Raw genomic sequence first — 22654 nt, forward strand, 5'->3', positions numbered from 1 at the left:
GTATTGTTTTCATTGCTATCAGAATATTTTATTGTTGCGATGGTGAAGCCATGCACTTCCCAGCATGCTTGGAAATAGTTGAATAAAAGTTGCTCTTTAGTTGCTTTCTCGTAAGTGTGTATTTGATGTCTTTGAAATAGAACAGGAAAGGAACAGAGATCAAGGAATTAAAGTAACATTGCAGATGAGAGGGTAGGAGTGCCATATAAGATTGAAGATTGGCTTAAGCAGGCAGTCAGCGTGTTGTAGTGATGGGATGATGATGCCTCAAAAGTGTGTATTGACACATTTAACAAACTGTGTTGACACTGTATTGGCACTGTGTTGGTCACCCTATAGTGACATCTGCTAAAGATCTAAAAGGTAGGTAGGTAAACAGCATGAAAATATGATGGAACAACTTGCATTCTGACCCAACATTAGCCTGTGAAATAATAGTAAATCTTTATTCAATTACTAGTATTGTACTCAAAATATGATCTTGTATTTGATAATTGTATTTGCTCTATTTGTTATCTTAATGAAGTTGTTGTTCAGAAGAGTTCAAAATCTGCCTAATTGTGTAAATCAGGCATGTCCAACGTCCGGCCCGGGGACCAAATGCGGCCCGTGTTCAACCGGCCCACAGCTTCTGGCATGAAATTAATGATGAGTGGCACGGCAGTAGTGTTGACCACAGTACAAAATACACATAAAAAAATAATGTTGTTTTATATTCAACCACCAGATGGCAGCAGACTTGTGGCTGCACTCTTCGGGTGCTTTGAGAAACACGCTTAGAGCGCACTCAGCCTCTCTGAAAACAGCACTCTCAAAGTCGTGTTAGGTGTCAGAGTGAACACCTTGCTGCATTGACCTTTAGTGTGTCCCTTTGCAGTAGAGGTAAGATCGGGCCTAAAAATTCCAGCCCGACCCAGCCCAAGCCAGAACAATTAATTGGATTTTCAGGCCAGAGCCCGAAGCAAACCCGAAATTTCATATTTTATTTGTGAGGACTCGGGAGGAGGAGGGGTGATTTATGATAACAAATTAAAGCCTGTCTTTTATAACGAAATCTAAGTTAAACAAGACTGTATAAACATTTACATCTTTTTTATTTCTGTGTCTGCGGAGGTTACATTAACCGACAATTTTCCATCATTGACGGATTTTTTTAAGAGTTGACGGGAAAAATTTAAGGCCGTCCGTATTTTGACAGGTTGAAAATTGGGCCATACACCACAGCAGAAGTACGTCCTTAAGAATCTAGCGCGGCACTTTAAGAGAGAGAGAGAGGCAGAGAGACAAAGAAGAACAATGACTGGTGGATAATAGACAGAGACATGAAGGAGTTCTTTGAATTGTCATTGCAAGGGTTTAGTACAGTACGTGTTGTGATGAGGCGACTTCTGTTTTTTTGCGGACCACGGCGTCTCGTGGCCAAAACTACTCACGGCCTCGAAACGCCTCAGCGCACTGTGATGTTAGCGTAGCAACATGTTAGCGTAGCGTAGCGCAGTGAGTTGTGACAACATACTGATTTAATCACGGTGTTTCTTGCACATCATGGCCCACCCTATTAGCTCTGACACTGACAGGGCATTACGCACTCATCTAGACATTTACGTACAAGTTTCAACACTTTTCTTTATGAAAATTTCATGGCCTGCATTTTTTTAGTATCAATTTATCCCATAGTATTTTTGGCAGAAAAAAACGCAAGATTTCTTGAGGTTAAAATAATCGACATATTTTTATGAACATGATAAATGCATTTGCACAACGAAATAACGCTGGAACACAGAATAAGAGGCCAGACAAAGAGAGCAAAAGAGAGATCTTGATGCGCACTAAGCAAAAGCTTAGTGAATGTATAATACAATAAATGGCAAACATGAACAAACAAATATACGTTACAAATTGTGCAAAACATAAATAGAATAAAATCGTTTAAGCTGCTGCCCGACCTTGCCTGTAGTCTACAAATTGCGGCCTTGTGTCCTGCACTTTATTCCTGTGAAATAAGGGAAATAAAGCCTCAGACAATAATTAAAATGCCGATTTGGAATAGCAGGATATTACTTGTGTTGTTTATATTTTGTGGTCGTCATGCAGGAACAAGATCGCGTCCACTGTGCCAGGTTTCAGTGAAGTTCTCCGCTGATCTATCGTGCGGCCAGCTGAACTAAAAACTCACTCATTGCTGCTGCTGCTGCATGCGGGTATGCACAACACGGATCTTGCTAAATTAGCAAGCTTCGGGTATATACTGGAGTTTATTCTCCACCAGCCAAGCAAATCTCGGTCATCAGCCATGGCATGCCTTTGACTAATGTACAGGTTAACCTCATCTCGTCATCATACGTGTTTTCCCACTCGCGAAAAAAACCCCTCCTTTTTCGTTTTGCTGCAGGTGGAGAAAGGGTGCTGGTGTGCGCCTCGTCCTCCTCGTTTTCAAAAGTTGTAATGGTGGCCTCTCCTCCTTCATCTTCTTCTTCCAGGAGTGTGCGGACATGTGCATGCACCTCTGACACCTCTGTCGGTGTCATCATTTTGAGTTTGTTGAAGGTAGGCCACAGGAACAGTGCAACTTTTGCAACATATGTATTTTGATTTTTTGATCCAAGAGTTCAGAATGCCTGTGGCTCACATTGGGAGAATTATTCGTAGAACTGGGTTGGCAGTGCTTTTTTAGCTCCTCATTCCAGAGGCAAACTAGATTCAGTGTGGTATATTTATCTCCTTCCAGTTCTCGTTGTGCTGCATAGAAAGGCTCTAGAAAGGAGATAAAAAATTCTAACAGATCTGGCACAATGTTGTCAATGCGCTCATTCTCTCCGCGTGACTGCAGCTTCTCACACAACTCACTAAATATCTCGTGCACAGTCTTGAGCGTCAAGTAAACGGTGCTGAATCTGGTTTCACCCATCTGAAGCACTATTTTTGATAGTTGTGCTGCCACACCAGACTGCTTGATTAAACGGACAACACTCTTGGCTGCACTAATGGTTTCTCCTATGTCTGGGGCGTTTGCAGTGCGTCCTTGTCAAGGCACGAGAGGCGCTTGTAAGGCCCCAAAGCTTTCACGATGTTACTGCCCTGATCTGTAACCCACACGATACTGGATAAAGATGAAGGTTCCAAACCAAATCTATTCACCAGAAGTCGGACCAGTTCTCTTCTTATATTCTTCCCCGTTTTGATGTCTTCTGCTGAAAATACAGCAGTGGTGAGGGTTTTTCCAACCAAGTTGAAGTCCGTTTCAGTAAAGTGCCAAGTTATTGCAATACAACTCATCTTTCTGTAATCATCAGTCCACATATCGGTACTCATGGCGACGTCGCAGCCATTTGCCAGAGCTTTCTTTACCCATTCAATTAACAAGCTCCTTTTTACCTCAGCCTTCTCGGTGCACGCCTTTGACACTGTGGTGTAGAGGGGCAGGACCAAGTCGACAGGTACGCGGCCAAAAGTTGACCCAACATTGATCAGTTCTTGAGCCAGATTTTTTAAACCTTCGCCACTAACTACTGAAAATGGTCGAAGGTCCTGACAGCAAAAGTCCGCGCACTTGTCTGTGATGGCCTGCTTAGCGCGAAGAGGGGCGGTCTAATGATAATATAGATGTTTGACAATCATCACTTTTGCCAATACAGCTGTTTAAATGCCTGCTCAGCGTCGAGGTGCCAGTCTGTTTGCTCTCGTATAAAAGCAAAGCGCGACATTGACTACATTCAGCGAAGCCAACGCAAGTTTCTGTAGTATTTTCAACAATCAATTTGAAGCTTTTCCACACCTCACTCTTACCGGTGCGTGTTTGCCTTTTCAGGTCCCCTGTCTTTAGTTAATCCTTGACTTCCTGCTGCTCCATATCGGGGATACCAGGTCAAAATAGATGCGGACTTGCTGACTGGCTCTCTCACGTGCGCAAAGCGTGCTCTGGCTCTGCGGCTCCTGTTTAGTAGTTATATAGCAATTACCTTACAGCGCCTTCTCTGTTTTATCCAAATTATTTATTTTATAATATGAGTATTCCTTAGTTTAGTATCTACACACCATTTTAGTATACATTTTTATAAACATATATTTATTCAAAAAAAAAAAAAGTCGGTGAGGGAGAAGCCTGGCCCGACCCGACCCGAACGTTATGATTGACATTTTAGGCCCGCTTAAGATCTTCCCTCTACTCTGCAGCCCATTTCTAAAATAGAGACTGTATTGAAGAAAAGGAAAGTTGACCGAGAGGGCCGTTGCTTCCAGGGCAAGTGGAAATTGTCTTATTGTCACTGTCCTGTGAAAAACACTTATTTCCATTCTTTGAATGAATGGTGTTTCCGCGTTACACACATCGCATTGTGAAAATTAAAAAAACTTTCCAAAATTGGACATACGCAGGACAGCAACGATATGTTTTTTTTTACTGAAATACAAAACAACTGTGTCTGCCAAGTTCGTTAAGAGACTGTGGCTGTTTTCAAGAAATTCAATATCAAGAGTCATTACCAGACGAAACATGCAAACTACGACAAGGTGACTGGTAACGAACATCGAGAAAAATTAAAGTAAATGGAAGCTGAATGGTCGGCCCCCACACATTTCCACCTCACCAAATCTGTCCCTCTTTGCAAAACGTTTGGACACCCCTGGTGTAAATGCTCAAATGAGTTTGCATGTAATATATAGCAAATTTGTGTGATAAAATTCAGAGATAACATGTAACTTATATATGGGATTTTGTTAACCAAAGTGTTCAATCATATGAAATAAAACACTTAATATGCATTCCTTCAAACATTTTCAATGAGGAACAAAGGTTTTTGAAGTGTCTTTGCTCTAAGACTATTTCTCCTCTTAGACACTAGTTCCTGACATAGAAAACACTCTTTCACAGGGACCAAAAGTCCAACACTGCCACATCTCCATCCGACAAACCCACAACATGTCGATACGGTTACAGTACAGCTTCCTTATAGACACACTTTGACACAGCACATCCAAACGACACACTCCCTGTATTGGTCACATGATTTCTTGTTAAAGCGATACATGCACCAATACAGGGTTTCACACTTGAGCACTCGGCACAGTGCAGATGCCCCAGTGTTATTCGTCACATCATCACAATGTTAGGTGACTGGGTGTGACCTGTGGCCGATAGCAGCTCCTGAATCAATGTGCATTGATTTACCGCTTGTGGGAATAAAGCAGTTGAAGAACTGTGTCTGCATGGGGCTCTATGTAACGACACCTGCTATCCAGGCAGCCAAGTACCTCTGCGTCACGGTCACGCTCTTATCGGATTTTCGTGTTGCGGATGCCTGACTCTCAGGCAGCCAAGCAGCTAGCATTGCGGTCGCCCTCATACGGGACCTCTGCGTCATGGTCGCCCGTCGTTCCTGCAGCCGTAGCGGAACAAATGCTAATTCTGTCCGGCCAGAGATGCTCTGCGGTGCAAGCGACTCATTCGAGTGTTTGAATTTCGCATATGGAGCTGTGCGACAAGCCCCGGAGGTCGGCTTGGCGAAATTTCAAAGTTGGACTTTGAAAAATCCAGCATGTGAGGATAGTGTGGTGCAGACAAATGGATGGATGGACATTATTAGCAATGTATTTACAATGACTGGAAAAAAGTGGGGAAAAAAATATTTGATCACTTGATTTCATCATTTTATGCTTGAAATTTGTTGGTGACTCGACTTGACTTGCTTGACCTTTTTTTTCACAGTGACTTGGGACTTGCTTGAGACTTGAAGGTTATGATTTGAGATCACTTGTGACTACACATATGTGTCTTACGGCCAACCTCTGGCAGCCCCCCATTGGTATATGAATGTGTGTGAGAAGGAGTGGATATGAGGCTTTGTAAAGCACTTTGGGCACCATATGGTTTAGATAAAGTGCGATATAAATGCACTTCATTTACCATTGCTGCTTGCCCCAGAAGAAGAAAAAAGAAAAAAAGACTTTATCGCCGGTTAGAGGATGGCTCTGGCACTCTTTCATTTGCCTTACATTGGGCCAATGCCTGGGCATGCAGATCAGCACTAATGCCATTGCCGCGTTTCTCTTCAAGACAATCAGTTGGTGCATTTTTTTTAAGTGGCTCCTTGGGGAACATCCATGGTCTCATTCGGCAGGGTATCTATGCAACCCTGCTCTAACTGACAGGAAAAACTGGAAAACAAACAGCAAATAGACTGAAGAAAATCAGAGCGTTTTGCCTTTACTCCCATTGCAAGGGTTGCGTTAATGGTGGAAAAGAGCTTGATGGCGGCATGAATGTTTGCAAGTACTCCAAATGCAGTTGACATGCCCAGCATGTGTTGGATACCTGAATGAAGTCGGTTTGCTACAACCTTAGCTTTTTTTTTTATGTGGTGCTTCACAAGAGAAGAATTGAAAAATCTGTAGTAGGCATTTTTCAGCATGTCAAAAAAAACCTCTACACAGTGACAAAAGTACAGATTTAACTCATGGGCATAACACTGCACATACGTACATATTTGGTTCAGGGTGCTGCTTCTTCTTGTATGCCCCTCACTGCCGCACTCATGAAAGGTGACCCATCTTGACATTATAGGGGATAGGAGCACCAGCTGACATATATTCCACAGTGACGGCTGTTCAGTTTTTCCATCCCTGGCTTCGTCTGCCATAATGGCTTTTGAAACCTTCATCTCTCTAACAACAGTTGCTGTAAATTTGTGTGAACAACACTATCTTTTCATTCTGACTGACAAATGAAAGATAGGTTGCGTTGCACCGCAAGAAAAGGTAAAACATTTTCACGAGATCTGTGCACATCAAGGAATTCCCCCTGATGTTCTTCTAACATGATTCATTGTGACCTCCAAAGGGAATATACTGTTTTCTTAGTATGTGTCACTTACAGTATGCTTCAAGTACACCATTCTCTTGGTTATCTCAGAGGAACTTGCAGACTTTATTTGCTGTACAACACTGCCTTTCGATTTATTTGCTTTATTGCTATGCCATGTCCTTGTCACATTGTGTGGTTTCCTTTCATTGTGTGGCATTGTGTAGTACCATTCACAAATTCCTCCTGTTTTAAACTGTATTTGCAGTGGTCAGAAGGAAATATATAAGAAAAATTGCAACCTAACATCTTTTGGTTACACTGGTTGTCTTAAAGCAAGCTTATAATATCTCACGGGACTTTTCTTTCCGAGACGCCATGGCAGCGAAGGCGCCGAGCCACACCGAGACAGCCTCACTTAGCCCAGGATGTTCACTTTTGCTTTAGACCTTTTCAGGATCGGTTGGTCCCAATGGAACCGCTTTTCACAACTTTCTCGGAGGTGGTTCTAAAGTGCCGGCCGTCTAGGGCCGTGTCCTCACTGTCATTCAGCAACACACACACCCATTTCCTGGTTTGAGTTGAGCCGCCCGCTGGCCGTTGTCAAAGTCATAAAAATATAGTATAATAAACATAATAGTGTTGGACAAAAGCTGAACCATAATGACAATTTTATCTGTATCCATGGATGCATTTATGAGGATTAATGATAAAAATGTTAACAAGCAAGCGAATGCTGCTTTCTCGCTGTCTCCAGCAGCAGAGCAGAGGCTTGCTGTTCCCCCGGTCCGACCCATCGTGGACCCCGCCTCGGGAATGGTAGCTTTGGGTGACCGCCGGAGGGCTTAAGACTCGAGTGAGGATGCCAAGCCATTGACTTGAGAGAGGTGGCGAAATGAATTTGTGAGCACTCCATTCAGAATGAATGAGCACTGGCAGCAAGTTGTGCGTGTCGCTCGCAAAATAGCTATTGCACCATCTAATCCAGGGGTCACCAACTCCGGTCCTCGAGGGCACCTGTCCTGCAGGTTTTCCATCTCTTCCTGCTGCAACACACCTGTTAAAATGATCAGCTCATCAGCAAGCTCTTGAAAAGCCTGATAACGATCCTGATCATTTTAACAGGTGTGTTACAGCAGGGAGAGATGGAAAACCTGCAGGACAGGTGCCCTCGAGGACCGGAGATGGTGACCCCTGATCTAATCAATGGTACATATGAAATTGTAAATATGGTTCAATATTTTTATAAGACACAAAATGTGTGGGCTGTATACGCTGTATTTTTGTCTTGCCAGTGGCTGTTTTAAACCCATAAATTGCTTTTCGTTTATATGCGAAAGCTTCTGTGCATTAATGGGCTTTATGACGTCCTCACATGCAACTGCAATTCATATTTTGAACTGCCCCTATTCAAGAAAACAACCCATTGATACATTGGGACACATCATCAGTGATGTATCCCGGGGTCATCTGTGTTTCAGGTCCCACAACATCATACATCCTTGCCCAGGCGACCCAGCCGGGAGTGATCAAGCCCCGACTTGCGTCCCAGTAGCGCCCCCTGCACTCCTCCACCAGCTCCTGGTACTTAGCCCTCTTCCTCTCATTTGCTTCCTCCATGTGTTCTTCCCAGGGCACTGTCAACTCCAGTATGATCAGCTCTTTGGAGGACTGAGGTTGGCGGAGGGTTGTTGTTGCAATGTGCTGGGGGAACTTCAGCTGTCTCCCCAGGTCATCCTGAAGCTGCTAGTCGGATGCTGTGTGGAGTAGTCCAGTTGTCGTATGTTGTTTGTCTCTGGGGTTTTCTCCCGCTTTTATAAACGAGATTGATTTCTTTGGGGCATGATGGTTGTTGCTGGAGCTGATGGCTGAGGCCAAGCTCTTACCGACTGCCTTAAGCACCTGTTCATGGTGCCATCGATAGCCAGAGCCTTTTGGCAGGTGTTCTAAAGAGCCTCTACCAGAACGCAGTGGGCAGGGCGGTGTCTCACTTTTCCCCCACGTATGGAGGTTGGCTGGTCTTGGCAGGAAATCATAGACGGGAATCTGACCCCCTGGAAATCTGGCTGCAAGATGTTTGACCAGGTGATCCTGCACTGTTGTGGACTCTCCCTACCTTGTCCACGCTCTCTGCTGCCGTAGTTCTACTGCCCTACTCACTCGCTCTTCCTCCATGCCCGCTCTGACTTCTTCTTGGATCAGACGGTGCATTTCCTTCCCATGCGTCTGGCTGATGGGGATCTTTGGGAAGTAACCCAAGACTGCTCTGCCTATTGCCACAGTGCTCACCAGTGCCTTTGTCTTAGGTGTGACTGCCAGCCCCACAGCTTCACATGCCTTCCATTTTCTTCCTGTCCTCACCTCGATGCCAGCTGCTGACACCTTTCAGTCCTTTGAGTCCCTGTACTGTAGAACTTCTCTGGTGTGTACCACTATGAACTCTTCTGTCAAGCCACTGAGAGGAAGCTGCAGGATGTTCCATACAGGGCGGCGCTGTTAAGGCCCAGCCGCTTTTGAAGAAATCCACTCATCTACCTCTCCAGGGACTCAACTGCTGTCATTGGGACTGCGTAAATCAGCAGGGGCTACAGTAAACGGGGCAGGATTGAATGCTGGTAGATCCAAGCTTTAAACCTGCCCGGCAGGCCGGACTTGTCTACCTTGGTTAGCCATATTACAAGTTCTTAACTGGCCTTCTGGATGGCTGCTGAGTCCTTCAGGGTGGAGTCAAAGAGTTTCCCCCAGCTTTTGACAGATTGCTCTGTGATGGTTGGAATGACAGTTCCTGAGATGGAAAAATGGAACTTGTCCATCACCTTCCCCCTTCTTCAGCACTATTGATTATGATTTGGAGGGCTTAAAGCTCATCCTTGCCCAGGCGATGAGTCTTTCGAGCCCTTGTAGGATCCACCTACACCCTGGGACTGACGTTGTTGTTACGGTGAGGTCATCCATACAAGCTCTGATGGGGGGCTGTTGTACCCCTGTCTTGGTCAGGGGACCTCTGCACTCCACCTCAGCTGTCTTAACCACCATGTTCATGGGTAGGGAAAAAAGATGGCGCGGCCTGTAATTATTCCATTCCCAATGCAATGCCAGTCTGATGTTTCTGACCCAAAAGTGAACCTCATCCTGAAGTTATTGTAATAATCCAGGATGAGGTCCTTGATCTTACTGGGAACATGGTAGTTTATGTGGTATGGACCCATAGGCATTGGCCAGGCACAACCACTAGACAGCTAGGTCACCTCTGTTCTCATGGGCCTCCCTGATTAGTTGTGTGACGATCCCAGTGTGTTCCAAGCAGCCAGTTGCAGAGATCCCTTCTTTCTGCACTGATGGATCAATATAGCTGTTTTTGAGGAGAAACTCAGTCAGTCTTCATGAAACGATACTGAAAAAGACCTTCCCTTCCACGTTCAGCAGTGAGATGGAACGAAACTGACTGATGTCTCTTGAGTTCTCCTCTTTTGGGATCCGAACTTCCTCAGCATGCCTCCACTGGTCAGCCACTTTTCCCCTTCTCCATATCACCTTCACGATCCGCCACAGGTGCCGTAGAAGCTACAGGTAGCGCTTGTAAACCAGATAAGGAATTCCACTGGGGCCTGGTGCCGATGCCAAGCAGGCTGCCTTGACGACCTCCTTAACCTTTTTCAGACTTGACTTCTTCAGGTTGAACTCCTTTACTGGGGGTCTGGGCTAATGAGAGCTTTGTTGGGCTCCAGTTCCAGGTCCCTCAGAGGATTGCTCAATGTCTTCTGGAGGAAGCGATTTACTTGCTCTATTGAGCGCTCCAGCCGACCACTGTGCTTGTTCCCCAACCTTTGTTTTGTTAAGCCAAAGGGACTTGTGATGAACACTGCTCGGTTCCTTGCCCTCTCTCTTCCCCGACTCCGGTGCCACTCTGCTCTGCGAAGAGTCATCCAGCTTCTTACACAGGATGTTTTTCAGTTCTTCTAAGGGTTGCTTCTCCTCCTCAGTTGCAGCTTTGTGCTGCTTCTTGAGGGTGCAAAGCTCCTGGCGCAAGTGATGTATCCGCGTGGCTCTGCGGCTCATTGTGTAGGAAGTGGGTTTTAATTTTCATTTCTCCACCAGCCCAGGTCTTTTTCTGCGGCATAGCTGAAGATGATCGGGGTGGCATGGCTCAGTGGTAGAGTGGTCGTTTCCCAACCCGGAGGTTATGGGATCGATCCCTAGCCATTGTGACCATGTCAAAGTATCCTTGAGCAAGATACTGAAACATCAGTTGCTCCTGATGCTGCATCATCAGTTGGTAGATGAGGTACAGTGTAAAGCACTTTGAGTACCCAAGGTAGAAAAGCGCTATATAAGTGACCATTTGCCATGATGGTGGTCATCGATGTGAGTCGGCTGTCCACGTCTCCGTTGGCTGTGGCCTGGATGATGTTTGACACATCCTCATCAAACTGCAGCCACTCCCTCCTCTTGCTGGCCGGGGGCCACTTAATCCGCTGGTGTGGAATTACTCTGTTGGGATCTGGACTTTGAGGTACGTGGAGGGACTGGGCTCTGTGGGTTGGATCCTGGCCGGGCTCCTCCTGCTTGTCACCAGGGACAGGACCTGAGCGTTGCCCTCATTCTCTTTCTCCAAACATATCTATCTCGCCTGATGGATTTTCAGGCCTCGATGATTCTTGCACAGCTTTCTGCAAATGTATGTTGCGTTTGTCGTTTGTCCATTCATATGGGTCATCACCGTGTGGACCATCCAATTGGAGATCTCATTCTCCCCCCCTCTCGGGATCTCATGGGGTTATTTCACAGTAGGGCCTTCCGTAGCTGTCTCTATAGTAGTCGACCAAACTGTTCTTGGTTGTCAAAAAAAAAAAAAACAGTGACCGAGACTGGCCACTTGTAAAAGGTTATGACACACTGCAAGTGAGAATAGTGCAGTGCAAGCTCGTACACTACAGTTGATCCCGTCCCCCATCCTGTGATGCGCATATTGTAATGGCAAAGCAACGGAGGCCGTGTGGTGTAGTGCCTGGCATAGTGGAGTGGTGTGGTGTGGAGCTGTTTGGGGCTAATGGAAAAGCGGCATATCTGTGCATCTTTGTGCACTGGTCTGCTGCTCCCGCTCACCTCCCAAAAACTCTCACTGCTCTGCTCTTAAAAGACAGTGATCCATGAAATTATGTGTCATTATAATGTTGTTTCTTCACATAGTTAATTAGTGATGTTGTTTTCGTCATGAACATCAAAGCCCTTTTTCTCTCCCGCTTCTTCCAGGTCTTGCACCCTCTACCTATCCACCATCTCTCCAGTCGGCTCTTGCCCTCTTTGCCCGCACACTCTATACATGCAGCTATCATCATATTTACAAATATAATCCTTCAAAATGGTGGCCCAATTTTTGAGGTAAATACATCAAATGTACCCTTTTACCTGTCAATGTGCAGTGGGACATAATTTGACATTTGAATGGATTAATACTGGAAAATAAATATGGTCCAAAAGATGCTTATTATTATGGTATTCTTGACTACCTAATCATGTTCTCATCTCCTGTCCCATCTTGCTTTTTCTCTGTCTTTGTACTGTATTTACTATGTTTTCCCACACTTTGAAACCTTCGGCTTTAAATGAAATTGACTGATGATTTTCATGCCGACAATAGAGTTACCCATAGTCTTGTCACATCTGACCAATGAAATTACCGAACACGTCACAGTGGACCACTGAGTCTGCCCTCATACTGAATATTCATCAGCCATTTGTGGTTGGAGTGTGCACGCATGAGGTAGGCGCCAACTGAACTGTTTGCATAGCTCTGTAGGAGCAAATTTAAAGAGTAAATAGTATAGTGAAAATTAGCATGTTCTCTCTTTTGGTAGGTCCCATGTCTAAATAGTCATAAAACACTATATTCTGTGGGCCTTCAAAGATGGGTCAAAATCCTCGAAAATGGCTGGCGGTCAGGGGCTTAGCTTCGCTGCGAATGGCTGGCATTTAATGAGTTAAAAGGGTTTTAATTTTATGTTTCATCATAACTTTGCAATTGTGAAGGTGGGTTTGCTAACATTGTTTGCTAATTTAATCTACTACTAGACTGGTGTGGTGTGGTTTAATGGTGAAGTCTGTATGTTATTGTTGATTTACTTGTTTGTTTCTTAGTGTCTGGTGCAAGCCTGTTCACAAATGACATCACAGTGGTAGCTAAGTGCTATCGCTCAATTAGGAAAACAGAACTGCCACATCAGCTCACGGTAGGACCTGTATCATGTTCAAAGACATTTGCACATTATTCTTTGTGTTTGTGTTTGTGTTATTGTTCATGTCACGTTCAGAGACACTTTCAATCAGTTCATTTATGTTGTAACTTTGCCCCAGTTTAGCTTGGATATCCACAAGAAAATATATGACCATTTGTTTGAACGAATATTGTGAAATATTATTGTTCATTTTGAATTGGGACATTTTAGTTGCGATCAACAGTATCAACACATGAAACTGAGTGTGGTTACTGTCTTGTTAATATTTAAAAAAAAAAGAAAAAGACTTGTGACTTGGTGTACATTTAGCATGGTTTTTCCACTACCTACTTAATACATATCACTAACAATTGCTCTTTGCTGGTCATTTTTTAATAGTATTATTTGCTCACTTTTTCATAGTATTATTTGATCTGAGCCAATTACATCAATAGTTACCATTCATTGTTTTGACATGTTTGGACTGGTTGCTCCTTGATGTATTGTGATGTATCAGTTGCGATGCAGTTGCTCTGGTCCATTTATGCTTTTTCTTTATTATGTCATATAGGTCTTATATGTCTTACAGTTCATAAGTTCCAGTTACTCAGTGACACCTTGTCAGTACATCAAACTTTACTCAAGTCAGGGAACAAGCTTTCTTCCAGTCCTACGCTCTGTAGTTGCTTTGTATTTTCGTTGATAGGCATTTATTTTTCAACTTCTGTGTCACCTATGCTATTGGGTCCAAATCCTGCTCCTCACGTGACAGAACGTACTGACCAGTCGTGAACCCAGCAGACTCAGACACAATCCATCAAGCTGAAGACGTCACCACCTCCAATCAGGGAGTGATTATCTCACTGGCTGCTGCTTTGCCTTGTCACTGGGAATACCTTGTGTCGCTCCATCTGAATGGGTCACGCAGGCCGTCGGAAACCCCGGTCTGCCTGATACTGCCCTCAGCCAGCCGACCACCCCCACATTCAAACTCTGTCTTTTCCTCCAAGTCCCTCTCACGCACGTCTCTCTCACGCGCCATCGATTTATTCAAGTTTTTCACATTCCCCTTGTAATTTACCACACAAAGTTTTGTTTTTAAACTCAGATTTTCTGATTCTGAAGATGGCCTCGACTTGGTTAACATCCTTGGCAGCTGTAGGCCCCTGTGCTGGCTCCTCGACAGCACTCGGCCTCCGTCCCGGGTCCTCTGCACCACAAGGCTCCAACCCTGCTCCAGCGGCGCAAGCCTGATTATGCTACGGCGGCGCAAGAACTGCTTTCAACCGCCGACCATGCTCCAGCAGCGCAACCTCTGGCCTTGCTCGGGTGGCGCAAGCTATGTGGCCGTCACTTATCATGCTCTGGTGGCTCAAGCCCTGCGGCTACCCTTCGATCATGCATCTTCCACCAGCAAGCCCTGCAGCCGCCTTCCGACTCTGCTACGGCGGTGCAAAACATGCGACAGCTCTCCAATTCTACTATGGCAGCGAAAGGCCTGCGTCCGCCCTCCAAATCTGCAACGGCGATGCAAGTTCTGAAGCCACCCTCCGACCCTGCTCTGGCGGCACAAGCCCTGTGGCCTCCCTCCGAACCTGCTACGGTGGCGCAAGCCCTGTTGCCTCTCTCTGACTCGGCTACGGCAGTGCAAGTCCTGTGGTCGCCCTCACCTCCTGTGTGGCTCAGTGGACGGCCACCAGACTGGTCCCGCCAAGAACCTCTTGTCTGGCCTTCTCTGATCTGTTGTTGATTTTGGTTTTAATTTAGAATTCAGTTTCATGTTTTCCTCGCCGTCTGTGTCTGTCTTGTTAGGTTATTGTGTCCACCTGTGCTTGGTTACCCGATCCCTTTAGTTACTCAAACAGCTTCCTCTAACACTTTGTGTCTTGTCTTGTCTTCAAGGTGTTCCTCGCTGTCTCATCAGTTTGTATTTAGTTCCTTGCTCTCTTTACCTTTTTTGGTTCATCGTCCTTGTGACGTTTGTTTGCTCTGCTAGTCCAAGTCAAGCAGGTTTCGTCCACCCGATCCCTTGTGTTACCCAATCATCTAACTCTATACACTTTGTATCTTGTCCAGGTGTTCCCCGTTTTCTCGTTTGTTCGTATTTAGTTTCTTGTTTTCTTTCAGTCATTGTTGGTTTATTGTCTTTGTCATGGCTAACTGCTGTTTGTTTGCTCTCTTACTCCAAGTCAAGATGGTTTCCTAGTGTTTGTTTGGTTACTGATTGTTGTTGTTTTGGACTTATGTTTATTTAGTGTTTTTGATTTTTGACCTCGTTTGTCTTTTGTTCCTTTAGGCAACCTTTACACTTGTAAAATAGTGTGTTGCTTATGAAATCCATGTAGTTATCCATGTTTCAGAAAATTTTATTTCATTTATTAAATGAACACATGTTGAACTCTTACAAAAAAACGCAGTTGAAGGTTTCTTTCAAATGAATTAAAAAGCTGAACTTAAATTATCCATCTAGCAAACAAAAATGCCTGAATTTAAACATACAGTGGAAAAAAAGCACTAATTCACTGAACAATGCAAATAAATATTTGCAAAATAACTGCCTGAATATTTACTTTTACCTGATTTATGGGATTTCTGCTCCTGAACCTTTGCGCATTTGCAGCGTCTGTAAATCAGGCCCGGGAAGTCATTTTCATCTTTACGGAGGACCTAAGATGCCATCTTTTTGAGATTTTTTTGTTTTTGTTTGTGTAAACATTCATATTACATTATAAATGCAACCTTGGTCTCTTTTCATGTGTGAATATAATTGCGCCCTTACAGTGACCCACATAGGCAGAAGAAGAGACAGTCAACGTCATGAGTGATCATGACGTGCTTACGGAAGTAAATGTGGTGCAGCATTTCCACAGTGGAGCGATTCGGTCAGAGGTATTTGGGGGAAATGATGAGGCGAGGCTTTTTCGGTTTAATTTCATAGAGACATCAGTAAAGTTGATGTCACGTCATTACCGTAAAAAATGAGCCGATCGAGCCGTGGCTGAATTATTACTTTCACCATAAATGTCAACTTTATGCTTGTTTCAAGTGGGATTAAATTAAAGTCAATATAAAGTCAATACTGTTCCTCAAAACAACTGCAGAGTCGCTGTAGCACTGATGCCTCCGCCCGCGCGCAGCACATTTTGGGCCCCTGACATCAATGTCGGATGTATGCGACCTGGCGGTTCAGACTGCGGTCGCATTGCAAAAACCACATAAGAAAGTAGCCCAAAACTTTGACTTATTAAGAAGACATGATGCACGTTTTTGAGACCAATAACATGTGCTTCAATCGGACACTTAAAATGTATTTTCCCAAGCCACGCAGAGGCGCAACATAATCATAAAAGAGCCGCGGTTTGCCGACCCCTGCTTTAGATTGTAGGCACTGGGTGGTGCCCCTTGAGGGGTGGGTACTGTTCTAACTGGTTGTTCCTTGATGTATCAGTTGCTATGCAGTTGCTATGGTCTTTTTATGCTCATGTTCCTGTGTGGCTGGGACTGGGATGTGTAATCATTTGGCTGCATTACTCGATCAGACAGCCCATTACTCTGAATGCGGAATGTCTGTTGTCCCTCCTGTTCTGCCATGCACCCAAACAGTAGAAATGACCTAGTAGAAACCTCAAACAATGATTTGGATATTTGAACATGTACTATTTTTTTAAACACAGTACAAGTCAAAATGAAATGCATTTACGGCCATATATCGCTGGCGTCAGGCCAATACCTTGTACCTGCGAAAAAAATCACTTTTCAGGAGACTTTTTTTTAACCAATTAGCATTCCATTGTGAAAGCGAGCAAGTCATTTTCAAGACTTTCGATTGGTCAGTAATATTGAAAACTAACACCGACGCGTGTGGGCTGACCAATAGTATAGATTTTGCAAATGAAATTTATGATGGATTTGGCCTGACATCAGCGATATATCTAACAGGGTGAAGCCTGGTCCTGTGGATGATATGGTGGTTGTGAATCCCAAAGGCGGAGCCACTTATGCACGCGGACATCAGTATGCAGTCAGCTGTGTATAATGTCAAACAAGACTATCTTGCCAATCTGCTGCAGACATGGATGTGGTTCATGTTTGTTTTCACAGATCTACGTACGCTGTACAAGGCTTACAACGGAGACGTATTGAATCCATTCAAACTAAACCCAAGGGCTGCCGATGCTGAATTTGACCCATGCGCCTGTCCCCTTATTTGTTTAATGAACATCTCACCAGACAAGCCAGTGGTGGACTCAGTTTTTGCCAAGGTGCAAGCTGGGAGTATTTTGTCTTATCAACATCCAGCTATGGCCCTTGATGTTATTAATAATCACAAGGATACACCACCATTCCCCAACGTGCCAACACAGAGATACGAGCTGCTTCCAACAGACTGTGCATATGTGCTGACAAAACAAGAAAGCCTTCATTTACTTTCACTATCTGTTACTTTCTCACAGTCACACCTGATTGAAGACACAACACAAACTCAAAGTACAACACCAGAACGGCATTTACTGAGCATGTGACTGCTTCCAATTTTAGAGAAGTTTGTCATGTTATTGGACTGTCTTCGATGGAACACATGGCTGAGAGGATCATCCGAGGAACACGAAAAACAGAACTCAATAAAAAAGTCCAGAACATAAAACATTCTGACTTAAGAGAGTATGCCAAAGTCAAAAATGTCAACCTCAGAAGATGTGGCCTAGTTATTCACCCAGATGCACCTGGTGGACTTGTGTATGACTGTCTTGAAAGAGACATCATTTGGCTTAGTTGAAGTGAAATGCCCAAACCTGCCGACCTATTTTTCACTGCAAATAGCTTCGGGTTGATAATGGCATTAGCCTATTACAGGTACAGTGTGGTGTGATTTTGTGATCTGCACTCTTGATGACATGATTGTGCAGGGCATTCGTAGAAACACTATTTGTTAATTGCCTAAAACAGAGGTGTGACTTGTTTTTCTTTTAAATGTACCATACCTCCCAAAATCTCTCTATACACATGCATAGATCAAATAAATAAATTGTTGAATTGTTTAACTGGTGCAATGTTGTAATATTATGTGTGTACTTGATTGTGTAATTAACTGATGTTTAAGTTCTAATGCCTTGAAATCACAAGATCAGAAAAAAAAATAACTCAGCAGAGATAAAATGCCCAAGAAATAACAACACGATTCAAAATCAGTAATACTTTATTTCAACTTAATAGAAGTTATCACAACTTAAGCACTTTTTTAAATTGACCAATAGACTAGTCACTATATAAAGCTGATTGATGCTGCCTCTGAGGGACAGAGGAATAACCGTAGACAAAATGTTGCGCTCTTTCACCCTCTGAATGAGGTGTACAACAGGGACACTTAGCCTTGCAATGGACTGTGTCTTCATCACCTCTGGTTTTGTCAGTGTGCTCTTTGAAAAAAAGATAGGTAGTGGACATTGCAGGGTACACAGTCCTCCGCAAAAAAAAAAAAAAAACTTTGTCGACCATGATGCCCATTGTTGGTTTTAGAAGAGACACAATGCCGGATTGCTTCAGAATTTCTCTACCATTTATGGCATCTTCATAGAGAAAAGTTACTGCGCCATGAGGGGCCATCCCAAGCAGGCCTTTGAAAGTGCAATGTGACTTGTTTGTAGAAATAACTCGCTCTACAAGAACAGAGAATTGGGGTGTCTGGCAATGGAGTTCAGTGCAGTACAGAATAATATGAGTGTTTGGGTAACTTTGGAAAGCATTCGGCAGGTGTACTTTGACGGTCTCCTCATCAAGATGAATGCCCAGAGCTCCAAGTAAGGTGTAAGAACGTTAGCCCAAGTGTTTATGATCCGACTTACTTTTAATTGGTGAATTCTGAATCTGTGAGACGGATTGGTTTTAACCCTCTCCAGGCAGGTGTTGCAGATTCGCAACAACTAATCACCTAATTAATACACATTCATATTATATGAGCCTTAGTTTTACTCAAAAGTACTACTAAACTATTACTAAAATTTAATTTGAGTTTGAGAGGATTAATCAGGAAAAAATCATCGTTAGGTTGAATAATCTGGGTTGGGGTGGCAGTGAACACATAAATAGTAATTCATGTCAAAAATCCATAAGGCTATTGGTATATTTTACTATAAGTTAAATGGCTTAAAAAGTTAAAAGTTAAAAAGTTTTCAAAGCACTGTAAAGCATTACATAACAGAATGGCCAATTGAATTTTACTATATTCAAATATTTGGTAAACTGACAAAAATGCTATTCAATGTGAGTTGAGAAATAATGTACAGTGATCCGTCGCTACTTTGCGGTTCGAGTTTCGCGGCCTCTGTGCATTGAAAGTTTTCAAAGAGTACTCATCAAAAAATAAAAATGAAAAAATACAGCCATATCAGCAACCATATTGCGGAAAGATATGTTGTTTCAAAGAGATCGATGACTTGGAGGCTTTGTACATACCCACGGGCAGTACAAGGCGCGATTGGCTCCCGGCACGAGATCGACCAATGAGAGCACAGGTGGATTCATCCTGTGAGCTGGTTAGCTGCGCATCATCGCAGCCCCACCAGGATTTCCCTTGTTGTGTCTCGCCAGTCTTGTCTTGTCCACGCTAATAAACAAACGGCATTTTTGAACAACGATCTGTTTGAAAAGCATAAGGTTGATGAAACATGGGCAAATAAAATGTTCAAGTGTTTTTTCAAGTTTGTCTTGCAAAAATTGCCTCTGAACACTTCAAACGCGCCACTAGTTACTCCAACTGCAGAGGCGATTTTTCAACAGGAGATACAGCGCGAGTTCTACTAGTCAGACAAGTGATAAGACCCAGTAGAGCAAGCAGCATCAGAGCCAGCACAGTGACGCCAGCATGTCGCTTGACTGTCCGCTGCTGGGGGAGTACGTAGCTTTAGCTGAGCAAAAGCTAATGCAAACAAATATTTGTCTTGGTAAAGTTCAACAGCTGTAAAAACAAAAAGTAAAAACATACCAGGTATATAAAGCTCCTCGCTCACGGTTCTTCAAGGCTGGTCTATTTTTTTTTTCTTGTCCCGGTAATGGCAGTTGGCCGTGTCATATAGCTGGGGATGTCCACAAACCACAATGATAATGTTTTTCTTCATTTTGCGCTCTCCACACAAGACCCGGCGAGTGTACAGGACGCTGTGTGTGACGTAGTACTCCCTGATGCTGACTGGCTGCCGCGAAGCTAAGGGGGAAAAAAAGTTCATTTGTTTTAGCCGTGCCGAATGGACAAACGCGCTCGCTAACTACATTGACTTCAATTGACTCGCGCCGCCAGAAACGCCCTCAACGGATTTGGTGTGAATACAGCATAAGACAGCTGGCCTATGTGTGAGACAAGTGCACACACACGTAGTAGCACCGAAACTGCTGGAGGGGAAACCAGCGAGCCCATCAGCAATCCAAAGGCCTGACCTATGGAAGCTCTCCCTGGACCGGGCGCCTCCGCCTATTCGTTCAGAATGAATGACCTCTCTCACGTCTGCTGCATTGACATGAAAACATCCATCCATTATCGATACCGCTTATCCTCACAAGGGTCGCGGGCGTGCTGGAGCCTATCCCAGCTGTCTTCGGGCAGGAGGCGGGGGACACCCTGAATTGGTTGCCAGCCAATCGCAGGGCGCACAAAGACAAACATCCGCACTCACAATCACACCTAGGGGCAATTTAGAGAGTCCAATCAACTTACCATGCATGTTTTTGGAATGTGGGAGGAAACCGGAGTACCCGGAGAAAACCCACGCAGGCACGGGGAGAACATACAAACTCCACACAGGGAGGCCAGAGCCGGGATCGAACCCACGACCTCTGAACTGTGAGGCGGACGTGCTAACCAGTCGATTACCATGCCGCGACATGAAAACAATTAATGTTAAATAAAGCACTTACAGGTCACTGATGGTGTAGTGGTGCACACGCCTGAGTTGTGTGCGGCCAGCGTGGGTTCGGTTCCCGCTCAGTGACGGTGTCTGTGTGTGTGCCCTGCGACTGGCTGGCGACCAGTTCAGGGTGTAGTCCGCCTTTCGCCCATTGTCAGCTGGGATAGGCCCCAGCACCTACCCGCGACCCTGTACAGGATAAGTGGTTTGGAAGATGACATGACAAAGCACTTACAACTCTCGACTCGCTCACTTCGTCTCGTTACACACATATAACGTGTGCTGGCAAGCGGTCCGTCAAATTGTTAACCCAGAAGTGGGTGTCCATAAGGTTAGTGGACTTGAATAGTAAATTAGCCAGCTAATGATTTTCAACAAACCTCTGCTGTTAGCATCTCTCCCGCGGCGTCATGCACTGATGCTTTTTTTTTTTTTTTCGGTGGGTAGGGGCAGACGTAAGTATGAAAGCGCTTTAAAAGGACGAGGTCGGACGGGGTCAGAGGACGATAATTTTTATGAATAAGGACGGCGGGATGAGGACTGAGGGGTACCATCCGTGGACGGAGGACGGACTGGCCAACTAGGGTAAAGCGCCCATCTCTGCTGTCCACCAGAAGGTGGCCCAGTAGCAACAAACATTGAAAAATCAGAAGCTCTTACACCTCCGTATTTTTCACTAAAATAAGTCACAAGGTACCGTGCACAGAATCCATGGCTTTTATTGTATTATATCGTACTTTCCGGATTATAAAATGCTACTTTTTTCCTAGGTTTTGAATCATGCGGCTTATATATTGTAAAAGTGCGGCTATTTTGTGTCTTTTTCTTCCACCGCTAGGGGGGCTGTAACTGGAATTACAATACAATACAACACAATTGCCATTAACAGGATGTGACTGCAAGTGGAGGGCTTCAACGGGGGAGGGTGCTATGCACTAGGTTAATAATTAGGTGGTGTAGCGAATATTGGTATTAAATATTATTTTAATAAATGGACGGAGATTCGAGTTAATGCCTGCATTAACTCTTGATTGCTGCTAGGGGCACCACGTCCGTTTTGGATTGATTCTTTGGACAAAAACGGATGGAAAAGCCCTCGTAATTCAGTTTTAGTATATGAAGGAGCTACATTAACAATATGTAAATCCGATTTACCAGATTAGTGATTGATACTTTGATTCAAACACACACAATTCACACTAGATTTTTGTATATGACAATGCTTTATTTTCTACAGCTATCGAAATCCATATGAAACACACTACAATGTTCAGAAACAGAAATAGAAACATTATAAAGAAATCTAAATAAATGAAGAAAAATAAATATGAAAAGATTGGGAGGTAAGGGACATTGGGGACCAGACAGCAGTAAATATTTAATTTTTCAACATAGATAGGTGGGGCTTATATAAAGGTGCGGTTCATAGTCCCAAAAATACGATACTCTTATTTACCTTCTTACTAGTGTATTTCCTCTCTGTCCTTTCAAGTTGTATTTCAAGTTGAAGGAATTTTCCTTTCCTCAAAACTCAAGGATACAAAGATTAAATTACTTTTTTGGTGCATAACATGGCACGAAATGCAATCCCCAAGATCTCAGTTTAGCCCAGTAAGTCCCAAGACTTGTGAAAATAAGATAAGATAAAAATAAATATGAAAAAGCAATAAGGTTAATGATTATTCAAGGCTTCAAAGTATGCAAAGAGGTAAGGCATCAACGGACGGTGTGGATATAGCAGAATG

At 44.0% G+C, this 22654-nt stretch overlaps 1 long non-coding RNA gene across 3 annotated transcripts; it reads left to right on the forward strand.

The window, feature by feature from the left end:
• Nucleotides 1–202: 202 nt before the first annotated feature.
• On the forward strand, nt 203–15538 carry LOC147152365 (uncharacterized). 3 transcript variants are annotated; one of them, XR_015085851.1, is made up of 5 exons: nt 203–363; nt 2095–2201; nt 2393–2547; nt 12935–13026; nt 13784–15538. It is a non-coding gene; the product is annotated as an uncharacterized LOC147152365 (long non-coding RNA). The 3 variants fall into 3 exon arrangements; XR_015085850.1 differs by lacking the exon at nt 2095–2201 and adding an exon at nt 12050–12178; XR_015085849.1 differs by lacking the exon at nt 2095–2201.
• The last annotated feature ends 7116 nt before the right edge of the window (nt 15539–22654 follow it).

This window comes from Filicampus tigris, chromosome 2, assembly GCF_054856515.1.
Source record: "Filicampus tigris isolate MCC_2025a chromosome 2, RoL_Ftig_1.0, whole genome shotgun sequence".
Classification (NCBI taxonomy): domain Eukaryota; kingdom Metazoa; phylum Chordata; class Actinopteri; order Syngnathiformes; family Syngnathidae; genus Filicampus; species Filicampus tigris.